We start from the raw sequence: 10,296 nt of genomic DNA on the forward strand, positions 1-10,296 counted from the left end.
ACAGATTACATTGTGTTGCCTAATAATTAGAGCCCATAAGGTATTGCAATCTACTGTTCTTTGATGTTGTGGATATGAATATATGTTATATAAATGGATCAGATTTATAAGGGGGAGGGGACCAGAAATGGCACAAGAGCATGGGCACGACAAAGGCCAGAATAAAGGAGTTTGCAAAAATGTTTCACCAAATCAACAAGTTTGGAGGCCATCATTGTATACTTAGTACCGTTTTGAGATATGGATGTAACAGATTTGGAAGAGAAGCACAGTGCTGCTTCAGGTAGGACAAGCTAGTGGTTGTGGGCTACAAAAACATGTTCCTCACAATATACACTTGGTCCTGGATAAATCAGTCCTAAACTTGCTGGTTACTGTAGGTGAACCTTAGGCTTGCTAAAGAGGAAGGACTATTCCTGCCCATCCTATTAAACACAGCTGCTATGTTTTGAAGGTCAACACTGGAGTGAAGCCTCTGTATCTGTATGTGCTCAGATCAAGGCCAGCCTAGAAAACGCCAACTGTCTGATGGAGCAACTGACCAAGCAAAGAGCTGCCCTCTTCTACCCAGCATACTTTATTCTTGTTTTCAGTGCTGTTATGTCACAAACTTTATTGAAATGTATGGCATATTCTTGTTTTTAAAAAGGAGAGGGAGAGGAAGAGAGGAAGGGAGGGAGAGAAAATATTCACCTTGCCACCTAGTAACTCCTTGTTCAGTCATGTATGTTCTAGCCTAATGCCTTTTCCCCAAGAACATTGTACAAACATTTATTATTCCTTACAGAGTTCCAAATACTTAAGCCTTCCCTAATCCTGACATAGTACGTCAATCGTTACGGCATATGTCAAAATCTTTGAGAGCTATCATCTAATGGAGAAGACATTAGGTCCCTGCTTTTGCCCACAAGGAATTCTTCAAGGGAGAGGCTTAGACATCCCAAGGCTTGGCCTAAACAAACTCCCTGGAGGAATGCACAAGGCTTCCCTGCCCCTTCCCTTAGTAACAGAGAGAAAGGAAAAGCTGGCAGAGAATCAGCATTTGTTCACAAGTAGATGTGCGTATGAGCAAGTTACAGAGATTATCTAATTGACATACTTTTCACCTGGGATTTCAAAAGGCAGGCAGGAGGATGGGAACAGAGGGGAGGAGGCCAGTGAGATGATGACAGGAGAGAGGCTGGGGTTAGATGGGGGTTTCAGTGCAGGGGTGGGGAACCTGTGGCCTTCCAGACTTTGTTGGATTCCAACTCCCAGCAGCCCCTGCCAGCATAGCCAACAGACAGACCACACGTTCTCCCACCCTGTTCTTATGCCATCTCTGCTCACAGGACACAATGATAAATCACAGTCCTGTTCAGAGTGGACAAAGCCAAGGGAGGGGCCATTTTGGGTCACATTTGCAGAAGTCAAAGAGATTCCACTAGTTTCACAGAACGATTTAAAACTTAATTTCACCTATACAGTGGTACCTCTGGTTACGTACTTAATTCGTTCCAGAGGTCCGTTCTTAACCTGAAACTGTTCTTAACCTGAAACACCACTTTAGCTAATGGGGCCTCCTGCTGCTGCCGCGCCGCCAGAGCACGATTTCTGTTCTCATCCTGAAGCAAAGTTATTAACCCGAGGTACTTATTTCTGGGATAGCGGAGTGTAACCTGAAGCGTATGTAACCCGAGGTACCACTGCATTGAGGTTTGATTTGAAACAACAACAACAAAAGCATTTTCAGAGCATTTGTTGTAGGCACTTATATACCTCATTATAGTCAGAAATGAATGCGCTTATCTGGCTTAAAATCCTATGTGCAGATGTGGTTCCCTTCACAACTACTACCACCAGTGTTCTTAACCAAAAATCCCTCTCTGGCAAAGTATCCTGGAGCCTCTCCTTTGCTCTCTCTCTCACAAATACCAAAGCCCTTTCACATGGTCCCTCCTGATATTGTTGCTGCTGCTGCTGCTGCTGCTGCTGCTGCTCCCAACCTGGTCAATTCATTTGCCTCTTAGCTCAGCCTGCTTTCCCTCCTGTTCATTGACAGTTCTTCTTTTTACCACATTTCACGGAATCAAATGAACATTGTGTGCCTCTCTTCTCTCCCAAACTGTTCTCTTTCAAAGTAGAGTCTTTTGCTTGCCCTTGTTACCCGCTTTAACTGCAGTGACTGCACTGCCTCCCCAACATCAGTATTTCAGGATATATTCAGTTTCTTTTAAAAAATTAATAAGGCGCCTTATTGAGCAAAGCTCTCCCAATACGATTCCTTTGGAACACTTGGCTCTACATGCTGAGTAGCTATTGGTACCTAAAAAAGTTAAGTGGGCCTCGATGCTTGTTGAATGTGACTCACATCCTCAGTGAAATCTGAAATGGCTACTCTGTCTTTTATCATCAGCTTGGCACTTCAGTTTCCCCACACAAGCTGGCCTATATCCTTTGGCAGTCCTTTGCTGCTTGCATCCCACTCCTCAACACAACCAACCTGTTCTTGGATGCTATGCCATGTCCTTCTCTCTCTCTCTCTCTTTTTTGTCAGATATAGGATCAGAACTAATTGGGGAATCCTCTCTCCTGCTCTGTTTCCTGGGTGGCAGTTATACTGCTAGAGTCAAGTAGGAGATGGCTGAAGTATATTGTCCCCTGAGGAACTAAGAGCTCCTGTTATAAGCACTTGTGTATATCTGAGCTAGGATCAGGCATGTTGGGAGGTGTTTTACGGGCACATTTTATGGGGCTGTTATGAGCCTTGCAGATGTTCGGCAGCTGTTACTGGGATGGGGCTTAATGTCTAGGTGGCTGGCAGACATGGAGCAAAATCAAAACCAGCTCTTCTGTCCTTTGATTAACATCTTCTGCAGCATCAGTTGATATATTCTGCACATAGAAGCTCAAACACACTCCCCACCTTGGATGCGGGTGGCGCTGTGGTCTAAACCACTGAGCCTCTTGGGCTTGCCGATCAGAAGGTTGGTGCTTCAAATCCACACAACAGGCTGAGTTCCCATTGCTCTGCCCCAGCTCCTGCCGTGCTAGCAGTTCAAAAGCACACCAGTGCAAGTAGATAAACAGGTACCACTGTGGCAGGAAGGTAAACGGCGTTTCCATGCACTCTGATTTCCGTCAGAGTGTTCCATAGCACCAGAAGCGGTTTAGTCATGCTGACCACATGACCTGGAAAGCTGTCTGTGGACAAACGCCGGCTCCCTTGGCCTGAAAGCAAGATAAGTGCCGCAACTCCGTAGTCACCTTTGACTGGACTTAACCATCCAGGAGTTCTTTACCTTTACTCCCCACCTCTATAGCTGTTATAGGCTACTGTTCAGGTAAAAGGGTCATGAGCCAGATATGGGTAAGTGACGGAGAGCTTTCCTTTTCAAGTGGCAATAGTTCAGTCTTCACTAAGATGGCCTGGAGAATAGTATGGAGAGTTTCTGATGATTAATGTAGGTGTCAACACATGGCTGGTGAAAAAGTGCACCCGATCATGATCAGAAGTATGTCGTGACTAAAGCCAACATCCAAGTGAACTGTAGCAGTAGTAGTGGTGGTGGCTTTTGTACTGTTGTTTCTCCAATCGAAAGCTAATGCTATTCTAGGCTGCATCAACAGAAGTATAGTGTTCAGATCAAAGGAAGTAATAGTACCACTCTATTTTGCCTTGGTCTGATCACACCTGGAATACTGTGTCCAATTCTGGGCACCACAATTGAAGAAGCATGTTGACAAGCTGGAACATATGCAGAGGAGGGTAACCAAGTTGATCAAAGGTTTGGAAACCAAGCCTTATGAGGAACAATTGAAGGAGCTGGGTATGTTTAGCTTGGAAAATAGGAGACTGAGAGGAGATATATAGCTATCTTCAAATATCTCAAGGGCTGTCTCATGGAAGAGGGAACAAGCCTGTTTTCTCCTGCTCTGGGGGGTAGGAATTGAACCAATGGCTTCAAGTTACAATAAAGAAGATTCCAAATAAACATCAGGAAGAACTTTCTAACAGTAAGAGCTGTTCGGGTCCCTTCCAACTCTACAATTCTATGATTTCATGGGTCCCTCTGGCAGATGGTACGTTGCCTCCTGGCTTCACTTGGCACACTCAAGCATCTGTGAAATGGAGGGGGCCTTACCCTGTTGAGTTTAGTTCTTAGATAAATGTTAAGCCACTTGATTCACAGGATCCACTTTAGCCCCCACCTGCCATCTTGACTCAGCTGATCACAGTTGGAAGGGAGTTGATGGGGACAGAGACAGATTAACATAACAAATTGAGCCAAATTCTAAAAGATGAGCCTAAAGCAGTAAGGGACAGAGAAACACCATGGCAGTGGCCTGTGCTCTAGCTGTAATGGAGTTTGAAATCAGTTTATAATGTTACTGGCCTTTTCCCAAGACCCCCTGGGAATTTTTATTCAACGATAAAACAGGACCTTTATTTCACAAAATTATCTTTGCCCTCCCTTTCATATTTATCTAAATTTGTACTGGAACTGTGCCTTTGAAGGGTTATTTTATAAACAAAAGTTTACCTCACCAGAAAGTTGAGGGATTAATAAAACAATTTATTTTGCAAATAGCCACAGCACTATTTAGCTTCTCAGTAACAATACGCTATAACCTTATTGTTTCTAAAGAAAAACCCTACACATGTCAAAATAAGTCGTTATTAGCCAACAATGGTAGGATAGTGTCTGAATGCAAAAATTAAAAAAGGTGTGTAGGTTCTGAAATGCAAATGAAGATTTAAAATCCAACGTTTTAGCACCCACAATGTTAAGCTAGTTGTTTTTTTTAAGGTAACTGTATATCTGCGCGCACACTCTCTTAATTTTTCTGAAACAGCATGGACAACACATCGGTTTTGATTCTGCCCCTCCTGTGGCCCCCATTTCTAAAACAGCAGGAAATACTGCATGCTGCAGAGAGTCTTTGGCCGCTGATGGTGTGTTATTTTGGCTGGGACTGGTGCTGGGGGAGGAGAAGGAAGAAGCTGGAAGCATGCTGCCTCACAAAGACAGCAAGAAAATACTGATGAAACACAAAGCCTCTCATTCTCAGCTCTGTATCCTCAATGTGCACAGCTGTATGTTTTGGCACATCTGCACCTCCTGAGAAAAACAAGCAGCATCCCACGCACCCCTCTCTAGGGAGGCACACTCGGCTTCAAGCTACTTCGGGGCCTTAACTGTTTCTTGCATGGAGTCCTTCTAGGGCGCTGCATTCCCTGGGACGCTCACTACCTGGCCTGACATACTTAAAATGTTCCCACTGAGAACAGAGACTTTTCTCCCACATAATATAGCAATTTCCATCCTTTTTGTTACTCCAGGGGCATGTCATTCAATTACAATACTGCTGAAACCAGGATCTGTTCCAGCAACCTCTTCCCATGGACACCCAACCCAAGGAAGGAACGGCCCTCTTTTCCCTTCGCTACATGGCTGATACTCATGGATCTAGTGCTAGTTCAGGGGAAACCAATTCCTGCTTGTTCTTCATATGAGGAAGGAGCTGCTTGCTTACAACAATAAAAGCCATGTCCAATTCCCTACTCAAAAGGAAGAATTGATTGCTGGAGGGGGGAAAAAAGAATCAATTTATCTAGCGCAGTCTCTAGCTCATCAATTGAAAACTAATATTTTAAGACAGACTAATAAAGGTGCTGTCAAACATCCCCCTGCAGTCCCCCCTTTTGTCATTTTACCTCCTCAACACAGGAATGTACGCCTGGAACTCTCACTTCATATTTGTTTTCCTCTCTGACCTCTGTGCTTGCTCCAGGTTTTCAGACGCCAGTGGCCTTAAGGACCAGCTCAGCCTTTGCTAATGACTTGGAGCGCAATCCTCTTATGTTTGCTGGGAAGTTTGCCCCACTGTGTTCTATGGGTCTTACTCACAGCACAAGACAGTAGGCACAGGACTTCAGCATTAAAATATTAGCCATGTTCAGACAGTGTACATTAACTATGCACGTACAATGTGTACATTCGTCTACAGTGTTGCTTTCTCCCAATTGAAGTGCAGAGTATTTGAGGACCAGGACATTCACAGGGAAATCAAAATGCTTGTTTACAAAGCTATTGTACTACCAACCTTACTGTATGCTTGTGAAACATGGACCACTTACAAACGCCATCTCCAACTCCTCGAAAGATCAACAGTGTCGCTGAAAAATTTTACACATTATTTGGGAAGACAGGCGAACTAATACCAGTGTACTGGAAGAAGCAAAGATCACCAGTGTTGAAGCAATGATTCTTCAACATCAGCTTCGTTGGACTAGTCATGTTGTGCGGATGCCTGATTAACGTCTTCCAAAGCAACTACTCTATTCCAAACTTAAAAATGGTGGTCTACAAAAGAGGTTTAAAGACCATCTCAAGGCAATTTTTTAAAAATGTAGTATAAACACCAACAACTGAGAAACACTTGCCTGCGAGCGCTCCAATTGGAGAACAACCTTTACCAAAGGTGTCACGGGCTTTGAACACACACAAACTCAGGACGCAAGGGAGAAACATGCTAAAAGGAAGGCACGCTTGACAAATCCACACCATGATCAACTCCTACCCATAAACCAATGTCCCCACTGTGGAAGGACAGGTGGATCCAGAATTGGCCTCCACAGTCACTTACGGACTCAATGTTAAAATCGTGTTTATGGAAGACAATCTTACTCGGCTACGAGTGATTGCCAAAGAAGAAAGAAGACTGTAAGCAAGATCCCGACAGTATCACCGCAGGGATGAGGCAAGAAATAGCTATGGAGGAAATACTACAAAACACAAATTCAACAACATATATAAGGTAGTAGACAAATTGCATCTTTCTACATTGCTAGCTCAGTAGTTTAGAGAACAATTGCATAGATGTATATGAAGTTGCCAAATCGTTAACAGTTTACATAACTGTACACATGCACAATGGGTGTGCAGTGCTTAGAAACAACAGAAAATTGGGCCTCCTCGAGATTGGTGCCTGGCTGATGGAATGCCTTCTCCTCTGAGATATGCTTGGCACCTGCTGCCTTTGCTTTTCAGTGCCAACTTAAAATGCACCTGTTTTCCCAGGCATTGATGTGATATAAGTTTTATCGGAACGATCTGCTTTGTGTACGATGGAATATGAATCTTATAATTGCTGTCTTACCTGATATGTTCTTATATGTTGCTATTTCATTGTATTATGATCAGATTATCATGTTATGTTTTGTAACTCATCCTGGGATCAGCAACACCAAAAGGTAGGGCAGAATATTTTCAAACAAACAAAACAAAACAAAACAAAACAAAAGTGCAGTCATGCTCATTAATTTATTTAAATTCTTCCATACACGTGTGAGCATGTATGCACCAATTCTTTTGATTACTTGCGTCTGTGCACACATTGCGTAAACAAATGGGTGTGCATCATGTCAAACAGTCAAATTTCTGCAAGAGGGTGAATTTCCGCAGGCAGTACTGCAATTTTGACTTCCTGACTCTATAGTTAAATCAATAATCAAACCATAGAGTTGTCATGAGGGTGAATTAGGCAAAGATTGCAAGGTGTCCTAAAGTCATTCAGAAGGGCCTTATGAGGGAACTGTCCACCAAGTATGGCACCCTCTCAAAGCCCTTTAAAATAAACTGTAACACCCCTCCCCCTCAAGTCACATTCCCCCTGCCGCCCCATTATAGTCAGGAGAAAATAGGGCTCATAGACTCACAGAATCATAGAGTTGCAAGGAATCTTTTGCCCCAGGTGGCCGTCGAACCCATGACCCAGAGATTAAGAATCTCATGTTTTACCAAATGAGCTATCCCAGCTGAAATGAAACGGGTTTCAAATTTTGCAGGCATTTTTATTCCCTAAGACTACAATGTTCAGGGGAGAGTACACAGTGCAGCTGTGGGGGTCACATGCAACCCCATCCCTCCTCAAGGGCTCTCCTTATCTGTACTGTTGACATGCAGGCCAAGGTACTCCACTGTGAGCTCTTCTGAGCCCTGTCAGCAGCTGCTTCAGCACCATGCTTTCCCCTCATCAATACATACACCCACATTTCCTACCTTATTATTTAAACCCCAATTGGTCTTTGATGCCAACAACTACCCAATCAGATTTAGCTATTTATGACATTACTGAAAGCAAGCAAAGGTAACGCAGTGAGCCTGAAAGCAAGCAGAACCAACTCATTCGGATGTATTTATTTCATATATTTATATGTTGCTTAATATCCAGCATTTCTAAGCAGTGAATTAAGGTTTGGTGGCACCATCAGTGACGACATCACTGTTCCATTCAATTTAAAAAATGGGAGCAAGGAAACTGCCTATTAGGCCTGCTGTCAAACTGAAGACACACAAACAAGGTGATAGTGTGTGTGTGTGTGTGTGTGTGTGTGTGCGCGCGCGCTTGTGTGTGTAAAAAACATCCTCAACTCTTCTTTCCATGCCAAAAACGCTTGCAAATATTCACCACAGCTTTAATGCTCAATATTTCCATGGTCATCACATGGCTACTCTCCTCCCTCCTTATACGTTCTGAGTGTTCTGACAGTGATGAGTAACACAGTGGAATCATGAGCCAGGGTTTTCCATTACTTTTTGAATATAGGGTTGCTTCTTTCTGTCAGGTGTACACAAGAGCTGTGTTCATTGCTTTTTGTCAGATCTATAGTGGGTTAAATAATGCAGATTCCATTCCCTGATCTGAAGCCATTAAACTAGTTAAAAGACAGACTCTTCAACTGCCACTTCCCCTGAGTTCTCAACTTACATACCTTAATTTTACTTGTAGTTTATGTTGACTTTTTATTTCAGCATCACACAACCTCATTTCCTAATGTGGGTATGCAAGTTGCCATTTCACTCACTGGGTGTCCTTTTCCCATTACTTGGAAGAGAACCACCCTTGGCACCTTCTTCCGCCATCTTGCATGAGCCTTGTTGGTCAAACTAGGCACTACCAATATATTGCCAAAGTTAGTGCTTCTAAATCAGGCAGAGTAGGCCTCGCTTGATGGATCAATATCCCCAGGAGATTCCAGGTTCACTTCTTCCCCAGCTCAAAACAGGATGTTTTAAATTTGACATTTTTTCTTTAAGTTCACATGACGACAGAAAGAAAAGAACGGTTCACATGTTGTACTCTTTAAAAAGGTAGACTCTAGCAAAGACAAAGCTTAATCTCTTTCTCCAAAGCTTTTGCTTCCATCTCTATACCAGCCAGACCTGGTAAAGAAACTCATCTAGCCGAAAATAAGAAATTGTTGCTGAAAGTTTGGGATATGGATTTCCTACTACTGGTCCAATTTCAAGTCCCTGGAATGTCATCTTTAAAATCATTAAGGCTGAATGAGAAGAGCTCCTATCAGTTACAAACACCATCAACTTTCCCATCAACAGGCCCTCTTTTCCATTTCAGTAGGGACAAGAGATACCAGCTGCCTCTAAGGTTGTTCGTTTGTTTCTCGCCTGTGTGTATGTTAAGCTTTGGGTCAATTACAACAGGTTACATAAAATTACAAACATGGTAAGTTCACAAAAAAGCCAGGACCATATTTGGACACTCTACACAACTTCAATTCTTCAGACATATTTATGTGAGAAAGAAATCGCTGGGTGCTCTAAACCACAAATCCAGGAAGAGCCAGTTGCTTGAGGCACAGTAAACAAATGCCTTCTAGTAGCCAAACCCCATCCTATGTCTTTATTCAGATAATCCTGTACTTTTCCCCACTCCCCACACACTTCACATGCTTTACTTCAAATACAGAAGAAATGGATGAAGAGTCCTTACTCTTGGAATGAGGGCCTGTATGGATGACCAACAGAAGAGCATTCTTTCATTTTGTTCAGCCCGGACACTGAGGTCCAGCGCTGAGGGCCTTCTGGCGGTTCCCTCACTGCGAAAAATGAGGTTACAGGGAATCAGGCAGAGGGCCTTCTCGGTGGCGCCCACCCTATGGAACGCCCTCTCATCAGATGTCAAGGAAATAAACTATCTGACTTTGAGAAGACATTTGAGGGCAGCCCTGTTTAAGATTTTAATGTTTGAAGTTTTACTCTGTTTTTAATGTTCTGTTGAAAGCCGCCAAAGTGGCTGGGGAAACCCAGCCAGATGAGCGGGGTAGAAATAATAAATTATTGTTATTATTATTATTATTCAAGTTTTCAGTGCACAATCCTGTTGCTGTTTCTATATGAATTTCCTATTGATTGTTGCACTGGAGCAGGATATCCCAAACTTGGGTCTCAAGCTGTTCCCATCATCCTGACCACTGGTCTTGCTAGCTAGGGATGATGAGAGTTGTGGTCC

General features: G+C 43.2%; 1 protein-coding gene across 1 annotated transcript in view; it reads right to left on the reverse strand.

Moving 5' to 3' along the window:
- Positions 1 to 9,997, reverse strand: part of SFXN2 (sideroflexin 2) — a 112,890-nt gene extending 102,893 nt beyond the window's left edge. The window contains exon 1 of the mRNA XM_083505119.1: positions 9,778 to 9,997. The gene's annotated coding sequence lies outside the window, so the exon portion shown is untranslated. The remainder of the gene's footprint in view (positions 1 to 9,777) is intronic.
- Positions 9,998 to 10,296: the final 299 nt, after the last annotated feature.

The sequence above is a fragment of the Podarcis liolepis genome (assembly GCF_965112155.1).
Source record: "Podarcis liolepis genome assembly, chromosome: 5".
NCBI classification, from domain to species: domain Eukaryota; kingdom Metazoa; phylum Chordata; class Lepidosauria; order Squamata; family Lacertidae; genus Podarcis; species Podarcis liolepis.